The following is an 11,576-nucleotide window of genomic DNA, read 5'->3' on the forward strand; positions in this document are numbered from 1 at the left end:
GAGGTTGGCCCAGGATCGAGCATTGTTTCGTTCTGCTGTGCATGGGGTCGCTATGAGTCGGTTCCGATTCGATGGCACCTGACAACAACAACAACAACACATAGTTACCGGAAGGAGTCTTGGTGGTGAAGTGGTTAAATGGTTGGCTGCTAACTGAAGGATTGTCAGTATGTACAGACCAGCTGTTCCATGGAAGAAGATGAGCAGTCGGCTTCCTTAAAGATGGGTGGTGGTGGTGGTGGTGGTGGTGGTGTGCTGCGGAGCCGGTTCCGACTCATAGCGACACTGGATAGGGTTTCTGAGGCTATAAATCTTTACGGCTACCAGAGCTCCTTTCCTTAAATATTACAGCCTGGGAAACCCTACTGGGCAATTCTACATTGCCTTATACGGAGCTCCGCTAGCATAGCGGTTACGAGTCAGGTTGCTAACCTTAAATGCAGCAGTTCGAAACTACCAGCTGTTCCGCGGGAGAAAGATGAGGCGTTCTGCTCCCGTAAAGATTTACAGTCTTGGAAGCCCTGTACAGGGTCGCTATGAGTCGGAACCGACTCCACGGCACATAACCAACGACCAAGTGTTCGGATAGCCTTACTCCCTACCTGCAGGTGGCGCCAGCGATCATATTCTGAATAGGAGCTAGTGTTACCCTAACAGTGATCTCAAGTGGACATCTGCAGTGTCTTAACTAATTTAGTGGCTGTAGTATTTCCACAAAAATACCACTCCAAAACACAACAACCCACTGCTATTGAGTTGATTCTGACTAACAGCAACCCTCCCTATAAGACAGAGTGAACTACCCCTTAGGGTTTCCAAGATGATAAATCTTTATTTATACAGGGGCTGATGTATACAGTTACTATTTTTCTTCCAGCTGTTAATTGTCATACATTTAATGGAAACTTTCCTGCCCGAGTTACTAACTGAAGAAACTCAAAAGCTTGGATTTTTCTTAAACCAAAAACCAAACCCAGTGCATCAGTCGGTTGTGACTCATAGGAGCCCTGCACGGGGTTTCAGAGACTGACCGTTTTTACTGGAGCAGATAGTCTTATCTTTCTTCTGTGGGGTGGCTGGTGGATTTGAATCAACAATCTTGCAGTTAGCAGCCCAATACTTAACTCACAATCCCATGAGGGGTCCTTTGGATTTTTCTTAAGAGACTTTAAAAATAAATGTTATTAACCAACGACTTCAAGCTCACCAGCTGCTCCTTGGAAACCCTATACAGGGTAACTATGGGTGGGAACTGACTCTATGACACTTGACAACAACAACAACAACCAATGACCTGCAATGGATTCAACTCTGAGTCACGGTAACCCCATGAGGGTCAGACTAGAATTGTGCTCTATAGTCTTTGCAATGGCTGATTTTTCAGAAGTACACCACAAGGCGTTTTTTCCTAGGTGCTTCTAGGTAGATTTGAACCTCCCTGTTAGTGGTCTAATTGCATGAACCATCTGTACCACCCAGAGACTCCAAACTTAATAGGGAATATAATATTTCAGAAACATTGCTGAGATGAAATCATGAGCTTATCTGTGTGGACAAAATTGGTATTTTTCCAGAGGGAGGTTTTTACATACCAGAACTACTGCGGACTGTAGCTCAATCTCCAGGCCCTGAAAAGTCCACTTCAGTTCATTCACTTCAGTCTTAGCAGCATCCGCTATAGCATCAGTTGTGGAGAAAATATTCTGTTGCAGCAATCCGCTCTGAAATACCATTACAGAACAGACTCATTTATCTTAGTCCTCGATTTTCTGACCTTGAATATGTTTTTGGTTTACCTTGTTGTTGAACCAGATTTCAGCATCTGGGTTATTTTGCTCGGCAGTGGCTTCACACTGAGTTCTCACGTCATTACGTCATTGAGGATCTCCATCAGATCTTCTTCAGGGACAGCGGTCCCTCTCAACTCGCACATCCCAGCAAGCAGGCCTCCCATTTCCTGTACTGGAAACAATCATCCAAGAATTCAACCTTAATGAGAGTCGAATTTGCTTCGTTTATCAGAGTTTTCTTAAGCCTTATTAGATTGGAATTGAAGCCAAGAATTAAGTCAGAAAGAGGTTATGCTTTCGTGTATGGGCACATACATAGTTCTTTTTGAGATAAGTTAATTCCGCTGCCAGAGTTTCAATCTGCATTTCCAGATCAGTCTTGGGCAGAGTCAGGCCGTCCAAGATTCACCACATACCGCTGCTATCTGCCTGGACACCGGCACGGGGCCAGTTCCGTCTGAAACCTGGAAGACGTTTTACACGCTTTCGGTATCCGTTCAGTTTGCATTGTCATGTTCCATTTTAAGCAATCTTTTTCAGAACTCTTCTAGAAATGCTAGGCTTTAGTCAATCTTTTTTCTTGTTGTTGTTGTTAATAGAGTTTGCTATAAACGTTTTAACTCTCTCTCTTTTTTTTTTTTTTCCTGGTATGGTGGTCCTGCATATTGTATGCTGAAAGCTTTGGGGAAGAACCTTTCCGGCATTGCTGTAATTTTAGACATAGTTACCACAGCTTGGCTTGTTGAGGGCTTTGTACACACATATGAAGTAGAGAGTCAAATGAAAGACTCCTAAGCAACACACTATGGCCCTTTTTGGACCTCACTTTAAACATGCCTAATACATACGTGTTCTTAGTTGTGGAGCGTAAATGAGGTGATGAACGCTTTGCCATAGCATGCTTGCAGATCGTCGACTTGGTGTGGTGCCATAGGATAAGCAGTTGACCTGAAGGTCTGTTTGAACAGCAAGGTTGGTGGTTCAAACTCACCAGCTGCTTCTCAGAAACCCTACACATGGTCACTATGAGTCACAACTGACTCAACGGCACGCAACAGCAACAACAACAATAGTAATGTATTTGGAGTCCTGGTGTGGAGCTGTAGGAGAAGCACTGAATTGTTCACCGCAAGGTCAGCAGTTCAAATCTACCAGCTGAACTGACTTGATGATACCTAGCAACAACAAATAATGTATTTGGAGACTCTCCATAATTGCACACATGGTCAGTGCTCAGCCGATAACCAAAAAGTTGGTGATCTGAGTTTACCCAGAGGCACTTTGGAAGTGACCTCCTTCTCCGAAACCAGCCACTGAAACTCTCTGGAGCATACATAGCTCTACTCTGATATACAAGGGGTTACCATGCGTCAGAAATCAATGGGTTTGACTTTTGAGTAAAATATTCAGTCAAAATATTTTTCACTTGGTAGGATCTTATCTTTTTCTAAAAAATAAAATATTCTTTTTATAATTTGTGATTTTAATATGGAAATAATTATGATTTAAGATACTATTTGTTGGCATTTGTTGTTGTTAAGTGCCGTTGAGTTAGTTCTGGCTCTGCTACCCTTTTTTATAGCGAGTGTGAACCGTTGACCTTGCGGTTTGCAGTCCAGCGCCACACCAAGACTCCATTTATTGGCACAGATTGTCGTTTTCCATTAAGTAACCACATCTTACTTTTGTCTGAAGTCTGTAGCTGTTAGTTTCATGTTAGTCTGTTGCATGAAACTGGCATTGTTAATGGTTGCATTTGAAATCCGGAAAAGCATAAAAAGGTTGTTTTGCTATACTCTCTTTCCAAATTCCCATATACTGTTGCACAAAAATGTGAATTTCAGGCATTTGAAGGGTTCACATAAGAAGTTTTATATGTATATGGTTCCTTAAATAATATGCTGAATGATTATTTAAATATTTCATGATAGCATTTATTTCTGCTTTTGGAAATAAAAGAATCACAATCTACTTAGTTTTATTTTACTAAAGTATTTTGGACATAGTTCCATGGTTCTTTTCATAAAATGAACTATATGAAAGTAAGAAAATTAGAGACCAAAAGGTCACAGCTAAGAGGTATATTCCGTTGTAGGTTAAATTCCTCAGTCTGGCTAAACTGTGATAGGTACAAGGGTAAGATGTTACAGATCTTTTTTTGTGTGTGTAATTCTTTGGTCCACCTGAAGTAAAACTCTTACCTTGTTTTGAAGTTCCACGACTATCTGGAAATACTTCTTGTAGTCCTGTTTGTCTCCTTGACTATTAACCCCAGGCCCAAATTTCTTATACCATATTTTGGTTTTAGATTCTAGTGCACTGTTGGTCTATTCCAGAGTGTGCACCTTGCCCAGGTAAACTGCAGGATGGTCATTTAGGTTTTGCATTTTGCCCAGCTCATTGCCAGAGAAAAACCCATTGTCTCCCCTTTCTGAGTTAGTGGAGAATCCCCCACCCGAGAAGTCACGTAAACCACATCCCCTTTCCTCTGACTAGACGCTACTGACATAGAATTGATTTCAGAAGCAGAATATGATGTACTGAAAGAGTTCGCCTCTGCAGAGACCGAACCCTTCAAGGAGAATGTTACGATTGTTCTCAGTTGGTAAGTCCTTTTACACCTGGTAAAGTGGGTGTTTCATCTCTGATTCATCATTTTAATAACATCTGTAATATTAAATGATTTTTTATTAATTTTTAAAATTTGATTGTTTGTTGTCAGGCCCCATCCAGTTGGTTCTGACTCATAGCAAAATTATGCACAACAGAATGAAACGCTGTTCGGTCCTGTACCAACCTCACAATCATTGTCACACTTGTGCCCATTGCATCTACTTGGGGATCTTCCTCTTTTTCACTGACCCTCCACTTTACCACACCTGATGTCCTTCCAGGGACTGGTCCTTCCTAATAATAAGTCCGAAGTATGAGAGACAAAGCCTGGCCATCTTGGCTTCTAAGGAGCATTCATGTTCTTCTTCCAACAAATATTTGTTTGTTCTCCTGGAGGTCCACGGTATTTTTAACATTCTTCTCTAACACTGTAACTCAAATGCATCAATTCTTCAACAATATTCTGTATTCATTGTCCATCTTTCACATGCATATGAGGTTATTGAAAATACCATGGCTTGGGTCAGGTGCACCTTAGTCCTCAAGCTGACATCTTTGTTCGTGAACATTTTAAAAAGGTCTTATGCAGCAAAATTTCCCAGTGCAATACATCATTTGATTTCTTGACTACTGCTTTCATGAATGTTGATAGTGGATCCAAGCAAAATAAAGTCTTTGGCAACTTCAGTCTTTTCTCCATTTATCATGATGATATTTATTGGTCCAATGGTGAGGATTTTTGTTCTCTTTACATTGAGGTTCAATCCATACTGAAGGCTGTAGTTTTTGATCTTCATCAGTAAGTATTTTAAGTTCTCTTGACTTTCAGTAAGCAAGGTTGTATAATGTATGAATCACAGGTTGTGAATGAGTTTTCCTCCAATCCTGATGACACCTTCTTCTTCATATAATCCAGCTTCTTGGATTATTTGCTCAGCATACAGATTGAATAAGTATGGTGGAAGAATACAACCCTGGCCCACACCTTTCCTCATTTTAAACCACTCAGTGTCCCTTTGTTCTGTTTAAACTACTGCCTCTTGGTTTATGTACAGGTTCCTCATCAGCACAATTAAGTGTTTTGAATTAGTCATTCTCCACAATGTTGTCCATGGTTTGTCCTGATTCACACAGTAGGAAACCTTTGCATTTCCAATAAAGAACAGAGAAATATCTGTCTGGTATTCTCTGCTTTCAACTAAGATTCATCTGACATCAGCAATGATATCCCTGTTCCATGTCCTCTTCAGAATCCAGCTTGAACCTCTGGCAGGTCCCTGTCAATGTACTATTGCAGCCATTTTTGAGTTCTCTTTAGCAAAATTTTACTTACATGCAATATTCATGTTATTGTCCAATGCTTTCCCATTCTGTTGGGTCACCTCTCCTTGGAATGGGCATGAATATGAATCTCTTCCAATCAGTTGGTCAGATAGCTGTCTCCCAAATTTCTTGGCCTAGATGAGTGAGTGCCTCCAGTGCTGCATCAGTTTGTTGAAAGATTTCAATTTATAGCCCATCAATTCCTGGAGGCTTGTTCTTTGTTAATGCGTTCAGTGTACATTAGACTTCTTTCAGCACCACTGGTAATGTGTCTTATTTTTTTTTAAAGGCACAGCAGATGATGTCAGGCATTTATTATCTCAGATTGGAGGAATAAACCAGACAATAGAGATATAGCAGGGGAAAATGATATTGTTGTTACTGTTGTTGAGCAGAACATGCTACATGCCCCATCATCCTTATTAAAATGGGGAAACCTCATGATTTCCATATTACAAAATTAATTTCCTTCATAACGTTTCTTTTCAGAGGCAGTGAATAAATCCACAGGTTAATGGGAGATCTAACTATTTTTCATTTGTTTTTAACCCAAGTTGTCACCCTTGTTGTTAAGTGCAGACAAGTTGGCTCTGGCTCATAGCGGAAAGCCCACGTTTCTCCCTCAAAGCCACCGGTGGGCTCGAACTCCCAACCTGTGGTTCGCAGTCCAGTGCATATCGTAGAGAGAGAATATTTTCTTGGAAATAAATTTGCTGTCAGTTGATATTATGTCACTGCATGGACTTTGTTACATTTTACTTTTAGATAGAGTTTCAGTCTCTCCTGTCTTCAAGCATCTTACTCATTAAATAGACATTTCTTAACACTTTCATTAAAATTTAACAGTTTAATATTTATTGTTGCTGTTGTTGTTAAGTGCTGTAGACTCAGTTCCGACCCATAGTGATCCTATATAGGGTTTCTGAGGAGCAGCTGGTGAGCTTGAACCTCCGACCTTGCGGTTCAAACTGACTTTGCAGTCAAGCCATTAACCCACAGTGCCACACCAGGATTCTAGTACTTATTAAAGTAAAATATTTGAGTGGCATATTATGAAAAATATATGTCAAGCTGAATTTTGATATTTTTCCCAATGAGTTTTTGGTGGGATATTACTGCATCTTAATATTTGTTGCTGCTTTTTTCAAAATGATGCAAAATAGGTTTACTATGTTAAATGACATAATAAAATATTTACTGATGAAGACCAAAGACGACAGCCTTCAGTATGGGTTGCATCTCAATGTCAAGAAAACAAAAATCCTTACAACTGGACCAAGAAACAACTTTCTTATCATCAGAGAAAAGATTGAAGTTGTCAAGGACTTCATTCTTCTTGGATCAACACTCATGGAAGCATCAGTCAAGAAATCACATGACATATTTATTGCATTAGGCAAATCTGCTGCACAAGACCTTTCGAAAGTGTTGAAGAGCAAAGATGTCAACTTGAGGACTAAGGTGCTCCTGACCATGGTATTTTCAATAACCTTGTATGCATGTTAAAGCTGGACAGTGAATAAGGAAGACTGTAGAAGAATTGATGCTTTTGAGTTTTGGTGTTGGAGGAGAATATTGGAAAGTACCATGGGCTGCCAAAAGAACAAACAGATCTGTTTTGGAAGAAGTGCAGTCAGAGTGCTCCTTGGAGGCCAAGATGGCCAAACTTTGTTTCTTATACTTTGGACATATTGTCAGAAGGGGCCAGTCACTGGAGAAGGATATCATGTTTGGTAAGGTGGAGGGTCAGAGAAAAAGAGAAAGACCCCCAGTGAGATGGATTGGCAAAGTGGCAGCATCAATGGGCTCAAGAGTGCAACAATTGTGAAGTTGGCCTAGGACTGGGCAGTGTTTCGTTCTGTTGTGCATAAGGTTGTTATGAGTCAGTACCGACTCGATGGCACCTAACAACAACAACAAATGTTAAATGAGAGAATTGAAAGTATATTAAAGCAAACTTTTAATTGGAAAGGATGACCAAAGTAAATAAGATTTCATAAAGTAAGTAGAATGAAAAAAGATGGAGTTCTACAAGTGAAGAAGAAGAAAAAAAATCAGTTGAAGGATCAAGTTTCTCTGTAAAAGTTCTAACATAACACAACCATTTCTAAGGCTGTTGTTGTTAAGTGCAATTGAGGCAGATCCAACTCACAGTGACCTTGTATAGGGTTTCTGAGGAGTGGCTGGTAGGTTTGAACCGCCGACCTTGAGTTTGAGTGCTTATTCTATGGTGCCACATCAGCATCTGTTCTTACGTTGAATGGTCTGCTTTGCAAAGTCATATGCTTTATGAGATGTGTCTGGGAGCCTTAAATCAGAGGCTGGGACCCTAGAATGATAGTTCAGAAAGAGTTCTCTGGGTGGGAGGTTATGTTGCTATGAGGTTATGGGCTGGGAGTGCAGTGGTTTTGTAGGACAGACCCTGGACTGCTAACCACAAGGCCGGCGGTTCGTGCCCACCAGCCACTCCTCGAGAGAGAGAAAGATGAGAATTTCAGCTCTTGTAAAGATGGACAGCCTCAGACAGCCTATTCACGGTTGCTATGAGCTGGAACTGACTCAACCGGCACTTAACAACAATAAAACAATGATTGTGATAGAAATCACAAGCATTGATATTGAATCTTCATGGAAACTTTAGGTGTGGAATACCCAGAAGGGAAAGCAGAATTACCTCACCTTGAAAGGTACAATGAAGTCCTTATCTACATAAAGATGAAGATTTAGAAATCTGGCTTCTTGGCCTTAGGTAAACGAATGAAACATCATTTGAAGTCATTTTTTCCTACAGATAGCTGCAAGTAATGAGTTAAACTAAAAGAATGTGTGTTTCTAAAGGCTTAGAATTAATTGACAGAGGTTGTGATAGTTGTGAAAAAAGCTTTCTCTACGAACAAGTTCAGTAAATTCTAGGCATTAATAATCTGTTATGAATTGCACCAACAGAGGTCTCTCAAAGGTGAGAGACGTTCTAAGTACAAGAACTATCAGTATTTTTATAGTTCTCAAAATAAATATATCCATTTTTCACAGAAGAATTCTCAGTACTACCTCATTGTTGTAACAATGGGTTCTTGCTTAGATTGCATATAAGTGTACTTTTTGTGCATCAGAATTTAGTTTTCAGTGAGTTTTGTCCCTCCCACATTTGCTGTCACTGCAAGATTATGAAACTCACTTCAAAGTCCAGATTTTGTCAGGACCTAGCTCCTGTCCTACCTAGAAATCTGGTCTTCCCCTGGATTTGCCCTTGACTTGGAATTCAGCTTCAGTTATAATGGCCAAGGGGCATTTGGTATCCTCCTTTCTACTCTGAACTCAAGCCAAGGGAAGGCTTTGCTAGCTCATCTCTGAACTTGTCTTTTTATGCCGTTTAAATGCTACTGTTAAAAACAACAGCGAAAAACCTCAAACTCAAACCAAACCAAACCACAAAACCCCCATCAACTGGCTGACGTTAAAACAACAGCACTGTTTCCCTCTTTCTATGCTCTCGTTCCATATTAACATTGATATTGCAAGTGAATAAATTACTTTGATAAGGGCATGACCACTGTTTCCTGTTGTGCATGATAAATTTTCTAAGTGCCTGATTACTTGCAGTATTTCATTCCTTGAGGGGGTTGTTTGGATAATATTTCTGGAGCTACATTCTTGGTGATTTATATTCATCACTTCTCTGTCTCCTCTATAGGTCTTTTGAACATTGTCCAATTCCATGAAGTCATGAAGAAGTTTAGATAGTTTTTCTTAGAGTCTCAAATCCTTTAACTCTTCCCTCAGCTCTGCCTGCTATAAACCTTGTTTTCTTGTTTCTAATATTTATGAGGATGCAGGCTACTTCCAGGGTCCTAATTACTTTTGTCCATTGATCTTAGTGGTCAGAAAGACAAAGACAATCATATGACTTTCTGAATTAAAAGCCAACAACTTCCATAAGCAAGTAGGCACTGGCTCTTCCTTCTTATGGGTAAGTACACTGTCAGAAGAAAGTAATGCTTTTCTCTTTTAAAAGTTGACTGGAGAGCTGCAACTTTGGCATTAAAAAAAAAAAAAAAATCAACATATGCCTCTTGTGAGACTTTAAAATACTTTTGTTGTTGTTTTTGACAAGTGCCGTAGAGTTGGTTCCAACTGAGTCTACGGCACTTGTGACCCTGTATTGGATTTCTGAAGAGCAACTGGTGGGTTTGAACTACTGACCTTGCAGTTTGCAGTCTAGTGCTTATCCCACAGCACCACACCAGGATTCCAAAATAGTCTTATGGAAGATAATAATGTATGAGAAGACCCTGTTGTTGGTAAGTGCTGTCAAATCAGTTTCGACTCACAGCCATCCTGCATAAGATTTCTATGGAGCAGCTGGTGAGTTTGAACCACCAACCTTGTGATTAGCAGTACAGCTCTTATCCAACAGTGCCACACCAGAACTCCAATGAGAAGGCCCTAAGTGGTGCCAATGCTTAAGCATTTGACTGCTAGTAAAAAGGCTGGTGATTAGAACCCACCCAGAGGCACCTCTGAAGACAGACTGGTGATCTGCCTCTGAGAGGTCACAGCCGTGAAACTCCTACGAAGTGCAGTTCACTCGGCATTGAGTCAGAAATGACTTGACAGCAGTTACTAACAATAATGCACGAACACCTAGTAGTTAACGTTTTATTCAGCATTCTAAATACATTTCATTACTCAATAGTTTCAGTTTTAAAAGTTGAATATGCTTTTAAAACAGTTTACGTTTCATGGTATCTTGGAACTTAGGACCTGGCTTTTCTGTATCTGTAAGTCATACTTTAGTACAAATGCAGAGGAATCCTGGTGTGGTGCTATGGGATAAATCACCAGACTGCAAGGTTGGTTTGAACCACATGGTCGGTGGTTCAAACTCACCAGCCGCTCCTTGGAAACCCTATACAGGGTTGCCATAAGTTTGAACCAACTCGACAGCACCTAACAACAACAATACATACCAAGGGAACACAGTGTGAGAGGGGTTTTACTCTAGGATGATTTTTATTGCAACCACATAGTTTTGGCTGGACATAAGGACAATGCTAGTGGCAAACTATAGGTCCCAGATGGTTCCGGAAGACCCATAAAGAGAGGGCTCGCTGCTGTGGTTGCCATGGCTCAAGGGACTGAAGGCCAGGCCCAGCGGCTGCCATTCAATCCAGGCTGCATCAACTGGCTCTCATTTCTTGACTTTTCAGTGGGGAGAACTAGCCAAGGTTTTAGGTACTTTAACGAACTAACAGAAAGCATGTTCCATTGAAGACAACTTCACACTGTTCTTTTTCTCTAAGTAGTAATTTTATATCTAGCTATTAAATGTATTCTGTAGTTATCTGTTCAAGCAAAAGGTATTATGTGCTTGAAGTTCATTTTTACATTTTAGTAGAGGTGAATGAAAAAAGAAATACAGTTTTTTGGGTTGTTTTAATTATTGTGATTTGATTTTCTCATACAGCTCTTATTGGTTTTATATTTGAAGATATACTTTATGTGAATTAGATTCAGGCTCATTCATACAATTTTAAATTTGACTCTTATGCCAAGTCCTATGACTTTTCACAAGGACCAGCTTACAAAGTTGTGACCTGGTCATTTTAAATTCCTGGGATGGAAACGTTCTAACTAGAGAGGACTTTGCCCCCTGGCTTTGTCCGGTGTCCGGTTCTTTTTGTTACTAACCCTCCACCAACTACCTCCCACCCGACTCCAGTCTTCTCAAGCAGGAAAAGACAATGTGACTTCAAGGAGACTGCAAGGATTGTGCCCATTTAGGGGTAAAACACGTCAGCAATGCAAAATGGGGAAATGAAACACCAGCTCAGCCAAGTGATTAAAAAA

At 40.3% G+C, this 11,576-nt stretch overlaps 1 pseudogene; it reads right to left on the minus strand.

Annotated features, from left to right (window-relative positions):
* Nucleotides 1-1,933, minus strand: part of LOC102830271 — a 10,351-nt pseudogene extending 8,418 nt beyond the window's left edge.
* Nucleotides 1,934-11,576: the final 9,643 nt, after the last annotated feature.

Source organism: Chrysochloris asiatica, unplaced genomic scaffold (genome assembly GCF_000296735.1).
Source record: "Chrysochloris asiatica unplaced genomic scaffold, ChrAsi1.0 scaffold00007, whole genome shotgun sequence".
In the NCBI taxonomy this organism is placed as follows: Eukaryota; Metazoa; Chordata; class Mammalia; order Afrosoricida; family Chrysochloridae; genus Chrysochloris; species Chrysochloris asiatica.